General features: G+C 39.0%; 1 protein-coding gene across 3 annotated transcripts in view; it reads right to left on the bottom strand.

The window, feature by feature from the left end:
* ADGRA3 (adhesion G protein-coupled receptor A3) overlaps nucleotides 1-12,222 on the bottom strand; it is a 103,379-nt gene that overhangs the window by 82,723 nt on the left and 8,434 nt on the right. The gene's annotated exons all lie outside the window — the stretch shown is intronic.

Raw genomic sequence — 12,222 nt, 5'->3', positions numbered from 1 at the left:
AAGATTTTAGACAATGAACTATTGTGCTTACTTTTCAAAAGGAAATTTAGAATAATATTTTTACATTTGTTCAATATCTGAAGTTGGACAAGTGTTTCATTGTTCTATGGGGAACGCACATTTTAAATATTCCACATAAAGCATTCCCTGTAATTCAAGAATCTCTTTCCTCAAAAGGAATAATTAACAAACTCTTTGTCTGAATTATTTTCCCCAGTAGTTTTAGTGTTTAAAGCTATGCTGTGGTATCTTTTTAGTCCATAATTTTTACCTGTTCTGTTCTACATGTTTCTGAACATCTAAGACTACAGAAAAAATGTTCTCCTCCAGAACCTAAAAGTCCTAATACAGCACATGTCTGAAAAGGTGTTAAATGGACAAGTGATATTTTAGGATGAAATGATGTCTGGAGAAATACATATTACTGTTTCAAATGGATATGCTCCTGTTTTTTGTTTGTTTGGTTTGGAGGGTTGGGGGGTTTTTTAAGGGAGAAAGAGGAGGGAAGGAATGGATAAAAGGTTTGGATCCTGATGAATTAGCAACTTAACTAATAAACCTCTAAACCTGTGCTAAACGTTAAATATCTGAACATGACATTAAGAAAAATACACAATTTTAATACTGTACTGTAAACCATTTATGCTGCATTTTTCATGTTTCACCAGAAGTAACTATATTGTACTATACTCAGGGCCGGCTCCAAGCACCAGACAAGAAAGCACGTGCCTGGGGTGGCACATTGTAAGGGGCGGCATTCCGGCCAATCTTGGGGTGGCCAGCCCAGCCCTGAAGGGCCGACCCGGGGGGGCAGGAACTAGTGATCCCCGCTGCTCATCGTGCCGCCGGGCTCCCCGGGACACGCCACTCCCCACCGCCTGCACCGGCCTCTGCCTCCCGCGCTGCTCTGAGTCCGGCCCGGCCGAGCCGCCTTTAAAGGAGCGGCTGAGCCAGCACCTCCTGCAGCCCCCGGGCACTGGAAGGAGGGAGAGTTCTGCGGCAGCCCGGCAGGCAGCGGAGGCAGGGACGGTTTTGCGGCGGCCCGGAGGGCAGCAGAAGGGCGGGCCCCACTGATCCCGACGCCATTTGCATTGTGCCGAGCCCCGCTGCAATGCCAACCCATGCGGAGGTCGCAGACCCCAGTCAGAGCTGCCTGTGTCGGCTCCCTTGGAGCCTGCCCTGCCGGGAGAGGCACCCCAAGGCCAGAGGGGGGAGCCCCTCTCGCCCGGCTGCAAGCGGACTGCAGCGCCTGGCTGCCCACGGGCGGAGGGAGCGGGCGGGTGCCGACCTTCATCCCCCTGCTAGCCGCCTTGACCGCCCTACACACGCTCCCTGCAGCTGCCGTTTGTTTTTGTTTGCTTGTTTTTGCTTTGGCAGTCCGGCCGCCTTTTTTTTTTTTTTTTTTTTTTTGCCTGGGGCGGCAAAAAAGCTAGAGCCGCTGCACTCTATCCACCAATTTTGTGAGCATTCATGGCCCGCCATACAATTTCCATACCCAGATGTGGCCCTCGGGCCAAAAAGTTGGCCCACCCCTGCTATAACAAAGTTACAACAAAATCAGTCCATCTAACAAGTACTTACAACTTCAGAAAACTATTGAATTTGGGCCTTAAATTTAGTAGGTCCTCAAAATGTCATGCATGAAGCAGTATTACGTTTACAAGAGGTTCCAACGTACGTATTGAGAGCCTTTCATTGAATTTACAAAAGTGGTGGCCCAGGGTTTCATCTTGCCTATCCCAAAATATTCACAGCAGGTACCCTCTGGTACTTTAATTCTATCTTGACTAGAATGTGCACAAATCAGGACAATGAAGGGTTTGGGGGTGGAAAATTCATCAACTTTAGTTAGATGAGTTAACAGCTAACACAGCTGGAAGACAGACAAGCACCAACAAAAAAAAAAAAAAAAAGCCAACCAACACAGGTTTTTAATCAAAAGTATACAATCGGAAAAATATTCAAGTCAACACTACCAAAAAAATATTACGATTTGTCGCAAAGGTGAAAAAAAACATTTGTACATGACTGGTAACTTTCAGATTATCATCTTAAACCTTAGTGAATTAATTTGTCTCTCTTCCAGAAAGATGAGACACTCAACACAGAGCAGAAGACACCATGAAACTACTTTCTAGAGTTTGAATTAATCTAAATAAAAATTACAAATCCTTTTGTTTGCTGACAATACCTATGAAATAAGAGCCCAAATGTAAAAGCATCTGAATACCTGTTACAGGGTAAGTGTTTCTCTGGAGTGTGATGAATGAATTACAATCAATCTCATTTAGTATTTTCTCTGCAGGGTCTGTTAGTTGCTCAACCATAAAGGTTTTAGTACAATCAGAAAACGATGGCATTTCATCAGACTTAAAAATGTAATCTTAAAAAATTCAGTTTACAACTTGGTATTAATATAGTCAGTCCATACATTATTTGAAGCATTTAGAGATGTGGCATAAGATGACAGAATACCATAAAGACTTCAGTTCAAAGTAAACGGAAATTATATTTGCTTTTAGAATTCATAGAAGTCATAAGGATAACAAGCCTTGTGGATAAGGGAGAAGCTGTGGATGTGGTATACCTAGACTTTAGTAAGGCATTTGATACGGTCTCGCATGATATTCTTATCAATAACTAGGCAAATACAATTTAGATGGGGCTACTATAAGGTGGGTGCATAACTGGCTGGATAACTGTACTCAAGGGTTGTTATTAATGGTTCCCAATACTGCTGGAAAGGAATAACAAGTGGGGTTCTTCAGGGATCTGTTTTGGGACTGGCTCTGTTCAATATCTTAATTAACGACTTAGATATTGGCATAGAAAGTACGCTTATTACGTTTGCAAATGATACCAAACTGGGAGGGATTGCAACTGCTTTGGGGGACAGGGTCATAATTCAAAGTGATCTGGACAAATTGGAGAAATGGTCTGAGGTAAACAGGATGAGGTTTAACAAAGACAAATGCGAAGTGTTCCACTTAGGAAGGAAAAAATCAGTTTCACACATACAGAATGGGAAGAGACTGTCTAGGAAGGAGTACGGCAGAAAGGGATCTAGGGGTTATAGTGGACCACAAGCTAAATATGAGTCAACAGTGTGATGTTGTTACAAAAAAAGCAAACGTGATTCTGGGATGTATTAACAGGTGTGTTGTGAGCAAGACACAAGAAGTCATTCTTCCGCTCTACTCTGCGCTGGTTAGGCCTCAGCTGGAGTATTGTGTCCAGTTCTGGGCACCGCATTTCAAGAAAGATGTGGAGAAACTGGAGAGGGTCCAGAGAAGAGCAACAAGAATGATTAAAGGTCTTGAGAACATGACCTATGAAGGAAGGCTGAAAAAACTGGGTTTGTTTAGTTTGGAAAAGAGAAGACTGAGAGGGGACATGATAGCAGTTTTCAGGTATCTAAAAGGGTGTCAAAAGGAGGAGGGAGAAAACTTGTTCACCGTAGCCTCTAAGGATAGAACAAGAAGCAATGGGCTTAAACTGCAGCAAGGGAGGTTTAGGTTGGACATTAGGAAAAAATTCCTAACTGTCAGGGTGGTTAAACACTGGAATAAATTGCCTAGGGAGGTTGTGGAATCTCCATCTCCGGAGATATTTCAGAGTAGGTTAGATAAATGTCTATCAGGGATGGTCTAGACAATATTTGGTCCAGCCATGAGGGCAGGGGACTGGACTCGATGACCTCTCGAGGTCCCTTCCAGTCCTAGAATCTATGAACTATAAATGCACAATGAAATGTATCACTTTGTGATTAATAATTCTGCTAAATTATTAACTTAAAATATTAATGCTTTTAGAAGAATAATGTTTAAAATATGCTAACTCACCAAATACAAAATTAAAATATTTTTAGAAATATTGGTAAAACAGGTAATCAGCTCTCTTTACCCACCAAATCTCATTTTTGCTTCTTTTATGCACAGTTCTATTCTAAAAAGTGACTCCATAAAACTCAACATTTTGTATTGCATGTGGATGTCAGGCATTTCCATAACATATTTACTCAATTTACAAATAGGAAAAGAAAAAGAAAAAAACCCATAAGCGCCGGGCTTGCAAACTCAGCCAGGCTTTGTTCTTTCCTTTTAATGTGACTTGTCACAAATAATAAAGTATCTGCTCACACTTATAACTGGGTAACTCAACTGGGCCTGCAATTATAACTTGGCTAACAATACATTTTCAACAGAATTAGCAAGAATAGAATCCAGCTCATTCTCCCATACTTGTGCTGACTTGGTAGTAGTAGGCAAGAGTAGAACAGGCTGATTCCACAATGCAAGGTAAAAGTAGTACAACTATAATTTGTTTCATGACAAAGCAATAGAAATTTAACTACTTTTCACTTTAGGAGATGACAATAAAATGTCTGGCACCAGGGGAAAAAGTGTTATTCATACTGTATATTCGATCTTAGCCATACTTAATAATTTAATTATATCAAAACATACTTGTAACAAAAATAGGAATTTACAATTACATTTTAACTCTGTTATTATAACTCTTATCGTACAAGTGAGATACACAAGTAGCTTAAAAGCCTACATAAAAATACACACCTCAATACTACTGCAATAAGTTTCTCAACATGTTCATTTAATAAACATGCAAATAATTGAGGTGATGAGACTTTGGGCTCAGTAATGAATGATCCACTAAAACACAACTCAAGAGATCCAAATGGTGGAAAGCTGGAAAGGAAAAGGAGACTAAATCAGATCATTTCATGATGAGGAGATATACTCTGGGGGCTAGGAAGTCTGTCACTAGCAAAAAAAAAAAAAAAAAACCAGTAAAATTACTATTTGATCTGTACAACCAAGAAAAAACGTTTTCTGTTGAAAACAGTAAACATGCAAAAAGATAAATACTCTTTCTAAAGCTTATTTTGGAAAAGCTGTGATTTACACAAGGATATAAACCCAATATTTTCAGACTACTAGCATTTTGTCTTGTAATGAATTACTGTCAAAGACAAAAAAAGAGTAAATTAGATACTGTGCAGCACATTTACAGTACTGGGTTACCTGTGGACCTTTTTTTCCATATGAGAGAAAACCACCATAAGAGCTGTTATTACTAATTTTTGCAACAACCCTCCAAAGGTAGGCGGTATTTTTTTCTATCTTTTTTACAAATGGGGAAAATGAGACACTGGCCTTTTCTATACTGGAAGTTTGCAGCAGATAAACTGAATTGATTTTAAAATCCATCTAGTCAGAAAAAGTCCAAACTCTTAATGTAGACAAATTTAAGCAGCCCAAAACCTTGCTGATACTGATTTAGCTTGAATTAAACAAAATCAATAATACATACAAAAAAACTACCTTAAAAGAACATTATTAATGTTGCAAAGTCAAGTATCCAGAAGTTAAGAAATACCAAAATCAAGGTTTCCTGTGCAACCTTAATTAGTCCCCTTGTGCACATGTATTATGATAATCTTTAATTACACGATCACATATCTTTTTCCACCGGCTGCCTGATTCAGTCAGTGTACAGGATTGACGCTTAATGACCAACTATTCAATATTTTTGTTTTCTTTTTACTGTTCAGTATGTGTCCCCATGCCTTATTCACTGCACACTATTCAAACCATACTCTGAAGAATGAATTAATTTACAGTATGTTAGAGCAAAAGGTCAACTATTTGCCTATAAGCCCAGCTGTTATATCAGGAGCAACGACTGTTTCTGCAAAACACCCGCTGCAGCCTTCTGTGCAGCAAGATTATGTGATAACACAAGGCGGCCAAACCATCAGCCTAGGTGAGACAGACAGGCACTGCTATTTCAGTCTAACATATGCCTCAGAGCGGAGTGCGGGGGGGGGGAGGGGGGGAGAGGGGGTGCTGTGGAAAGAAGTGATGAGTTAAAGCAAATGTTAAACTGCATCCTGTTATGTATCCATTCCCTTGCCTCTCTCTCAATCCTTCCGCATACACGTATCAGGTATGCATGCTAAGTTGTTTGTTGCTAGGTATAAAAAGGCTTGCTCCACACTTATAAGGGGCTCTCTCTCTGGCATTAGCCGAGGAGAGCGCCCACTCAGCTGACTGGTCAATAAAAACTTAAAGCCGTCTTCTAGACTCCCGTGCCTCCTTGGGGTAATTGGGCAGCTCCAGGGGGAAACGAGCCCATTTGGCTAACAGTATGATCTCAAAATCCCACAAGGAAAGTACAGACTACAGACATGCTACAAATGTGTGAAGTAAGAACAGTGGAGATGAGCGAGCTAATTTATTTATTTATTTATTTATTACTCCTTACAACTAGAGCTTGGAGTTCAGGAGACTATTACATCAAATTATTTAGTCAGATGACCAAAGTAAATATGAAAAAGCCTTTCCTGTGGTTAATATTATTAAATCACCTCTTAACAAACTAAGGGTCTGATCCTGCAAATCCTCACTCATCCAGGTAGAACCCTTGACTTCAGTGGAACTAAATTAATCCTGATTAAGGAATATTCAAGTGTGTAAAGGTTTGCAGGATCTTAATGTTTGCATACCTTAATCAGCAAAACAGCGTTACTCGGATTTTAAGTTTGAAGTGAAATATTTATTTCTTCAGTAGTTTGTGAAACAAAATTCCTATGCCAAAAACAGACCACTGGTCTACCTAGTTCAGTATCCTGTCTTTGGCAGGAAATGACCTATCCCAATTTTTTCAGGAAAAAAAGCACCCTGCTTGCTTGCTGTTAAATATCATGTGTAGAGTAGAAAATGCTCCTCTCTGATCTCAGTTGCCTAGGATCCTACTTATGCTTTGAAGTAGTAGTATATTGATATGTGCTGCAACTTTTTAATCCACACCTAGTTTCACTGCTTTCTTCATGCAAGTACATGAAAGAAATCCATTTTTAATCCATTAAAAAACAACAACAATCAAGTTCTTTTCATTGTTTGCAATATTCTTTAAATGTTAAGCTACTGGGAAAAGATTAACTCAGGTCATGTCTTCAGTGAAGAAAAAAAAAAAAGTGGGTTTTTTTAAGCACCAGATAACAAATGTGCATTAGCTATCCCACTATAAAGTCCTATCAGAGACAAGCACTGTAGTTTTTATGGAAATTAGCTAGGTGAGGTCAACCCGGGGGGGAGGGGGCACATATAGCATTGACCTTGCTTAACTAGCTCACAGTAAAAGCTACAGGTGGTTTGATATCATTAGGATTTTATAATGGGATAGCTAACATACAGTACTTTAGTCATCCTGTGGTAAAAATAGCACTCATACACACACACTTTTTTTGACACAGCGAAAACAAAGCAACAGATTTGATCTAGCCCATTTGATGCATTTGAGTGGCCCATCTGACAAATTTAGATCTTACAGAATCTAAGCTTCCATTATATTAAAAGAGTCTAGCCCTCATGACTGCAAAGATAACCTTTCAAATGTGAACAAAGGGCAGACAGCCTGAAAAGAGAGGTATGAACTTCTCTGTCCTTTATTAATGGGGCATGAAATCTAGTTACACTTTTTAAAATGTTGGCTTTAACTATTTAATTGCTTATTTTAATGGATGGAATGGAGGCGTAGTACTAATTGGGAATTACTATAGGAAAAACAGACAGGACAATGAAAGAGAAGCAAAGCTTTGTTATTTAACGAAGCACAGAAATTCGAGTAGTAACAAGTACAAGTATTCGAAACAATTACACAGAAAATAAAATCATAACACGCATTCTAGACCTCAGACTTAATTAACAAAATACTTTCATGTCTTCTAGTGTATCACTCATCCAAAATCCTTGCAGCCCTTTAGAGCCAGGTTGCCTGTGACCTTCATTTCATGAGACAAGCACACTATCAGTTTGCCTCTTGGTGAAGGATCCCATGAGTTTCTTTGCACCCCAAGATATACCATAACAATCCTTTGTCTCTATTTATAGTAGAGGACACACACGGGCTATTTGTTTCACCCTGTAAATTTCCTCTTGTGCAGATTTCACAATCTTTCCATTCTGCTCTAGCTCTCGATACAAATAGGGAGACATTGCAGGGCATAGGATATACAACACACAAATTACCAGACAGGGAGATAAGCATCTGTTACATCCTGACTGAAAGAAATATTTCTGAGGTATGTCATCTCCTGGTTACCTGTCTTAACTCCAAGACCTTAAGAACCTAATTTTCAGTATAGATACATAACTCCTTAAATATCATCCATACACACATTTTGCAATATTTATAACATGCAGTGGGCTACTGGTTCTTGGTAAAGACTTCACATGACAGCCTTCAATGAACGATTAGGCATATATCTGACGCAGGGGATCTTTGTGAAAACCCTATGCACTCCCTATGCCCTCCAACAGTTGGCACCAAATGCCCCTTGGACACAGGTTCCGTAGTGGAACAAAGGCAGTATGTATACCTAAATACTCCTTTTCAGACAACAATTAAAAATTGAATATGACCCTCTACAATATAAAAATTTGACATTTTTGTTGTAAGTGGAAAAAAAATTCAGCATTGATTCCACTCCTCTATTTTTAACTAACCTGAAATCAACATGGCTGGTTTGTTTAAAATCCTTGCCCTATATATAATAGAGTATGTAGTTGTGTCTATGAAGTACAAAGCATGTGTTCAAGTAATTTCACTATTTATTACAAAGAAAACTTTAAAGTTTTACTGAAAATAAATTTTTAAAAGGTTATAATAGCCACAAGACTTCAGCCATCATTTACATAGATAGCTAAGAAGTTGAAGGAAGTCAATACTGTATGAATTGATTTAACTGCAATTTTTTTGAGAGAGACTGAGAGAGCAAACACACAAAAACTGTGTTAAAAGAATACTAAGTTTGCAAAGTCAAGCACTCAAAGGTTAAGAAATGCCAGAATTAAGACTGCCTGTGCAAACTTATTTTTGGCCCCTTGTGTATATGCATTATGATACAGTGTCTTCAGAACCATGGGTAGTCACACAGATGAGCCCATCTAATCAAAATGCCAAAACTTCACTTTAGAAAGCAACAGTGGTGAATAGTTCTTAGGCCCTTTGAATTTTTATCCAGTTTTGGTATTTCCCCCCCCTCCCCCAATACATTTTCCCTAGGGAAGTTCTGAAATGTAATTTGTTTAAATTTTTCCTTGGCAGTCCAACCATCCATTGTTGATATGCGTCTCAAAAAAGATATACTGGCACTAGAAAAGGTTCAGAAAAGGGCAACTAAAATGATTAGGGGTTTGGAACGGGTCCCATATGAGGAGAGATTAAAGAGGCTAGGACTCTTCAGCTTGGAAAAGAGGAGACTAAGGGGGGGATATGATAGAGGTATATAAAATCATGAGTGATGTGGAGAAAGTGGATAAGGAAAAGTTATTTACTTATTCCCATAATACAAGAAGTAGGGGTCACCAAATGAAATTAATAGGCAGCAGGTTTAAAACAAATACAAGGAAGTTCTTCTTCACGCAGCGCACAGTCAACTTGTGGGACTCCTTACCTGAGGCGGTTGTGAAGGCTAGGACTATGACAGCATTTAAAAAGAGAACTGGATAAATTCATGGTGGTTAAGTCCATTAATGGCCATTAGCCAGGATGGGTAAGGAATGGTGTTCCTAGCCTTTGTTTGTCAGAGGATGGAGATGGATGGCAGGAGAGAGATCACTTGATCATTGCCTGTTAGGTCCACTCCCTCTGGAGCACCTGGCATTGGCCACTGTCAGTAGACAGGATACTGGGCTAGATGGACCTTTGGTCTGACCCGGTACGGCCGTTCTTCTGTTCTATGTTCTTCAACAAAGTTGTGTATCTGAACAAAATGTCAAAGAATATCTCCTGAGTAGATCTTGCAAAATGCATAGTTTAGAGAAAAAAAACTGTATTTCAGGTAACTTTTGGCAGTTAATTGTTATAGGTGGAAATTAATGCATAAACAGCTGCAAATGGAGGAACTTTGTCGCACCTCCTCTTGCATAAGAGGGAAGGTTTTTGACAAGGGTGAAGTTTGTTCCTTGTTCTCAGTTCCTTATTTTAGTATGGAATAGTGTACCATATTGTAGTACCCACTCCTTATATGTAGTGCACAATTCCTTACTCAAAGGCCAACATTATTTTAAAATATTTCAATGCAAGATTAAATTTGTAGAAATGTCATCAAATGTATGTGATAAGTAATTAGAAATTTAGATTTTTATTTATTAATTAAATCAAGTAAGGAACTGGGGTAGACTGACTTCACATGATGAAATAACTCTAGGGTCACCGAAACTGACACATCCCCACAACCGTTAGCCTGTTTTAAGGAGCTGGGATATGCCACTCATGACTCAAAGCTTTGTTCCTACATAATATGCTGCCATATGCCACTTACACTTTGTATATCGAGTTTGAATAAGGAGCTGGGTTTTGACTGACTGTATGTGATAAAATGTGTCTCGGGTCACTACAACAGTTATGACCCCATGAGCATCTGACTGTTCTGAAGGAAACAGAACATGCCACTTTGCCACCTGAAGGTTTGTTCTTAAGCAAAATGCTGCAAAATGTCACATCCCTACCCCCTTCCACATGGTCCATAGAATATGAATAAGGAAATGGGTTTTGACTGGCTGTATGTGAAAAAATAAGTCTTGGGTCACCTCAAGTGACAAATCCCTGTGACCATCAGACTGTTCTGAAGGGAAGGGGACATGCTACTTGCTAACCCAAAGTGGGTGTAGCTTCATTAGATGGCAGCATATTACTCAAGAACAAAGTTTCAGGTTAGCAAGTGGTATGTCCCAGCTCCTTCAGGACTTCAGGCTTAGCAAGCAATCAGATGATGCCCCAAGGGGAGAAGGAATTATAACCATTTGCTCTATTTATAAAGCTCAAGAGCCCTTTTCCTGCAAATGATTTATCTTATGATAAAAATGACCTTTTACTTTGGAAACAGAAGGAACTCATACCAGAGATGGAAGGGCCATTCAAATGTCCAGGTGGATAGATTAGATAAGTGCCTGCCAGATTTTTAATGAATTAGATATAGTTGAGCATGATTATATTTAGGAGTTAGACAAAATTACAGTTGTGATATTAAACTCAATGAAGTCTCCGTTTGTGCATGTGTAACTTTGTGTGAAAATTCAAACAAGAGTTCTGTGTTTCAGGCTCTAACATTTGCACATGCACATATTAGTACTCAAAAGTTCACACCCAAGTATTTAAATATGGAAAGTTGCAAGGAGACCAATGAAGAAACTTTTTGAAAATATGTTTTTTTTTTTTTTTTTTTTTTTTTAAAAGGAATTACATGCACCTCTCTTTGTTTAGATTCTTTCTGGTAAACTTACTAATGTAAAACCAATGAACTCTGGTCTGCAGCTGGACAAACAATACACCATGGGAGTTTCACAGACTCATCTTAATTAGGCTGTGAAATTAATTCCCTGTTAACCAGATATACGTTAATATCCCACAAACTAAGCATGCTCATTTTGAGTTTTGAATTTAAGGAGCTCTAAAACATACAAACCAAGCCAATCATAGGATCAGTCTTCAGATATGTAATTGAGCTCCAGTGTACTGACAACTATTTAAACATAAAAGTAATGGTCCATGCCCCCCCTCATATCTTACAGACTAAGCCCCAACCCTTTTTCTGATTATAATGCGGGACTTCAATGGGGCTTTGTGTCCAAGAAGTCAATTACGGGATCAGGGCCTAACTCAAACACTACTTCTTTATTATAGGTGGAGCAGACTTCCTTAACTATGGAAAAAACTACCACTTTCCATCATAAGACCACATATTTAGTTACTTATAACTTCCAAACTAACTGGTCAGACTGAAATTTTCTATGCCAGGTGACTACCTCAGGCTGTTTTTTTAATGTAAGGTTTAAGGTAAAATTGTGCAGCAGTTTCTGAGAACATTCTGAAGAAAACCCAGTCTTTTGCCTTTGTTAAAGTCTTATAAACATTTTGCTGAGAAGCTATAAGGCCCCCATGCTTGAGCTTGACTTGATATCTGACAGAGGGTCAGGAGGTTGGCGATGGGAATTAACCTAGTTTCAAGGATGTACCTTTTACCATCCCAGTTAAAAAATCATCCAGATTGGACCAAGCTATAAGCCTCTGAAGAAAATCAGAGGTCTCACATGTTCAGTAGAGGTTTGTGAGAGGCTAGAAGCATTATCCAAATAATCCATCTACACCAAGCATGTTTCTTCCCTGTAACTGTTCCTCTCAATAGCCACTGTGGTA

This window comes from Trachemys scripta, chromosome 5, assembly GCF_013100865.1.
Source record: "Trachemys scripta elegans isolate TJP31775 chromosome 5, CAS_Tse_1.0, whole genome shotgun sequence".
NCBI lineage: Eukaryota > Metazoa > Chordata > Testudines > Emydidae > Trachemys > Trachemys scripta.
This window is presented reverse-complemented; position numbering and strand designations above follow the sequence as displayed.